Source organism: Elephantulus edwardii, unplaced genomic scaffold (genome assembly GCF_000299155.1).
Source record: "Elephantulus edwardii isolate Elephantulus edwardi_28Jun2011 unplaced genomic scaffold, EleEdw1.0 scaffold00043, whole genome shotgun sequence".
Classification (NCBI taxonomy): Eukaryota; Metazoa; Chordata; class Mammalia; order Macroscelidea; family Macroscelididae; genus Elephantulus; species Elephantulus edwardii.
The window spans coordinates 15,948,198-15,952,454 of record NW_006399793.1 but is presented as its reverse complement, the minus strand read 5'-3'; the positions used below and the strand labels follow the sequence as shown (position 1 = coordinate 15,952,454).

Below are 4,257 nucleotides of genomic sequence, written 5' to 3'. Positions count from 1 at the left end.
TTTCCTTCTGCACTCATCCTTCTCTTATTAGATCAGTTATGCATATTCTGTTCTAGATTGCTAGTTGCAGTACACATACTTCTGATTGTCTATTTCAGGTTGATCTTTATCCCCCCTGATCCATTACTGTGTTCATTCTCTGTCCGTTGTATTCCTGCTCTCCCTGACCCTTGATCAATAACCATCATATTTTTATAACAGTTGTCATACAAAGTATTTGTCCATTTGTGATTGAAATAGTTCACTCAGCATAATGTCCTCTAGACTTGTGTACATTGTGGAGTCTTTCACAAGTTCATTCTTTTCCAGTGCTCTGTAATATCTCATTGTGTGAATGTACCACAATTTTTAATCCATTTATTTATAGATGAGTACTTAGATTGCTCCCATCTCATTGTTATTGTGAATAATGCTACAATAATTGGATATTCCTAGTAATGGAATAGCTGGATCAGTACTATTTTCTAATATCACAATTCAAAAGCATCGATTCTTCCTCATTCTATTTTTTAAAATAAAATTTTATTTTAAGTTGATAAGCTTACAAAGTTTGTATACATAGTTTTTCACCACATTTTTCTCAATTCCTTTACCTACCCCTCCCTTTACCCATCAGATTGTGCAACATTGTGATCACCACCCTGTTCATCCTCACCCTTCTGCCCCTACCCCCATCCCTCCGGATACTTATACACATTTTACTAGTTACCTCTCTTATTTCTACAGTAATAATCTTATATAGTATTTGTCCTTAGGGGCCTGAGTTAGTTCCCTTAGTATAATGCTCTCTAATCCTTCCCAAGTTAGGAAGCAATTTTCAAAATCATTGCTCCTGCATGCAGCGCAGTATTCCATAGTGTGAATGTACCAAAATTTCTCAGTCCATTCTAATGTGGTTCAACAGTTACAGCTGTTTCCATGTTCTTGTGATGGTGAATAACGCTGCAACAACATTGGTGTACAAATACACTTGTGTCTCAGATCTAATTTTCTCAGGGTATATTCATTCCAAGGAGTGTAATTGCTGGGTCATATGGAATTTCTGTTCAGCTTTTTGAGGAAATGCCAAACTGCCTTCCAGAATGTTTGTACCATTTTACAATTCCACCAACAGTATATAAAAGTTCCTGTCTCCGCATCCTCTCCAACATTTGTTGCTTACTGTCCTGTGCTGTGCTACTGGGATGAGACAGTATCTTATTATAGTTTTGATTGCATCACAACTATTGACAGTAATTTTAACCATTTCTTCATGTGTCTGTTGGCCATCCAAATATCTCCTTCTGTGAAAATTCTTTCCATGTCATTTGCCCATTTTGTAATTGTGTTATCAGTCTCTCTCTCTCTCTCTCTCTCTCTCTCTCTCTCTCTCAATAGAGGCCCTGCAGGATTCTGTAAACTTTTGATATGGTATGGGACCCTTGTCTGAAAGGGTATTGCCAAGTGGTTTCTCCCAGTCACTACTTTCTTTTCACTCTGTTGGAAAATGTTCTTGATGTGCACAGGGTTTTAATCTTTAGTAGGTTCCATTCATCAATTTTACCCTTTCCTGGTTGTATATTTTTGGTTGTATTTGTCAGCCTTTTTATACCATGAGCTGGGCCTTCTAAGTTTGGTCCTTCATTGCTTTTTATTATCTTTATGGTTTGGGGCTTCCTCTAGGTCTCTATCCATCTTGAGTTGATTTTTGTGTATGGTGACAGGTGTGAATCCTGCTTCAGTTTTCTGCAGATAGTAGTACAGTTTTGCCACCATCATTTGTTGATGAACTTCTCATTTCCCCATTTGATATCTTTTTTTTATTTTTTAAAAATTCTTATTTATTTATTTTATGTCTGTACCGTCAAATTGGATCTGACTGGTACAGGAGGTGATTGTTCCTCCTTCTTCGGCAGAGCATCTGGTGGATTTGAACCGCACACCCCTGGGATTGCAGTGCAGTTTCCTGCCACTAGGCCACCAGAGCTCGCCAAATCAAGCTTAGCAGAGGATGGTTACAATCCATCGACCTCTGGGTTATGAGCCCAGCACGCTTCCGCTGCGCTACTCTGCTTGACCCATTTGATATCTTTTGTTTCATCGTCAAATAACAGTTGATGATAGAAGGGTCTATTTCTTTTTTCTTCTTCTTTCATCATCCTTTTCTAAAATTTTATACTAGTTTATTTACAAAATTTGAATATATTATTTTCAAAATCAGATTCTTTCAATTTCTCTCACCCCATCCCCATTGAATTGTACAACCCAATGACTAACTCCCCTCCCACCACACATCCTCATCCCTCTGCTTCCATGCTTTCCTGCCTTTCTTGGATCCTTATACTCATTCTACAATAATGGTTTTATACAATATTTATCCTTGTGGGGCTGAGTTAGTTCACTCAGCATAAGGCTTTCTTTTCCCTCCCAGTTAGGTTATAATCTACAAAATCATTGCTCCTGCATGCTGCATAGTATTCCATTGTGTGAATGTACCATAATTTCTTTTGTTTGTGGTTGGACATTTGTTTCCATGTTCTTGCGATGGTGAATAATGCTGCTATGAATATTGGTGTACAAATCTCAGTTTGTACCTCAGTTCTCACATTCTCAGGGCATATTCCAAGTAGTGGAATAACTGGGTCATATGGAATATGTTCATATGTCATATGTTCAGCTTTTTGAGGAACCGCCAAACTGCCTTCCAGAATGGTTGTACCATTTTACATTCTCACCAACAATGTAGAAGAGTTCCTTTCTCACTACATCCTTGCCAACATTTATTACTTACAGCCCTGTTAAACTTTGCCACTGTTACTGGAGTGAGCTGGTACAGCATTGTGGTTTTGATTTGCAACTCTCTTATTGCCAATGTGTCTATTTGCCATTTTAATATCTTCTTGAAAATGTTTTCCATGTCTTTTGCCCATTATATAATTGGGTTATAAGTCTTTTACTTGTGGAGGCCCAGGAATATTCTTGTTAAAAGACTCTTATCTGCCATGATATTTTGAAATGTTTGTTCCCAATCTGTAGGTTTCTTTTCACCCTGTTGGAAAAAAATTTGATGCACACATGGATTTAACCTTTAGAAAGTCCCATGCATCAATTTTATCCTCTTCAGATTGTGCTTTTCTGGTTGTATTTGGCAGTCTCTTTATACCTTGGACTAGTACTTCTAACCTTGATTCCCAGTTTGTCTCCTATGAATGTTAGGTTTTTGGCTTTACTCTCAGGTCTCTGATCCACCTTGAGTTGATTTTTGTGTATGGTGTGAAATATGGATCCTGTTTCAGCTTTCTGCAGGTGGATGCCTGCACAATTTGTTGAAGAGGTTATCATTTCCCCATTTGATACCTTTCATTTCCTTGTTGAATATTAGTTGACCATAGATAGTTAGGTCTATTTCTGGGTTTCCAATTCTATTGCATTTGTTTATGTGCTTGTCATTGTACCTGTACCATGATGTTTTGGTTATTACAGCTGTGCTGTAGTTTTTGAAGCCAGGGACTGCTATGTTTTCCACTTCAATCTTGGTTTTTAAAAAGTGCTTTGCTTATCCAAGGTCTCTTTTCTCTCCAAATAATGGCACTAATTGCCTTTTTTTTATTTTTTTAAAATGAATTTGGTATCTGTATTGGGATTGGATTAAAAATGTAGATTGATTTTATTTGTGGTGATTTTTGCTGTTATGTGCAGTTGAGTTGCATGAGACTCATAGCAACCCTATGTACAATGGCTCTAAACCCTGCTCTAACCTGGGCCGATTTTATTGTTTCTGACACACCTACTCCCGTTACCCCATTTGCTGATTCAATCTATCTCATTGAGGATCTTCCTCTCTTGTGTTGTTCCTCCACTGCATGACATCCTTCTCCAAGGACTGATCCCTCCTTGTAACATGTCTAAAATATGTCAGGTGAAGCTTCAGAATCCTTGTCTCCAAGGAGCAGCCTGGTGCAGCCCATGGTATATTCAATACTCTTCTCCAGTATCACAGCTCAAAGCATCAATTCTCCTTCTATCATCCCTGCTCATGGTCCAGCTTTCTGATGCATAGCAAGTAATTGCAAAGACTATGGCCTGGATAAGGCAAACCTTTATCTCCAGACTGACATCATTGCTCTTCAGGACTTTGGAGAGGTCTCTGACAGCAGATTTTCCCAGCACACTACGTCTTTTAATTTCCTGGCTGCTGGTGCCAAGAATGTTGATTGTAGAGCCAAGCACACTAAAGCTGTGAACAATCTTAGTCTCTTCACCATCAATCATGATGCT

General features: G+C 38.3%; 1 non-coding gene across 1 annotated transcript; it reads right to left on the bottom strand.

The window, feature by feature from the left end:
- Positions 1 to 1,981: 1,981 nt before the first annotated feature.
- Positions 1,982 to 2,053, bottom strand: TRNAM-CAU. Its single transcript has one exon. It is a non-coding gene; the product is annotated as a tRNA-Met (tRNA).
- Between the last annotated feature and the right edge of the window lie 2,204 nt (positions 2,054 to 4,257).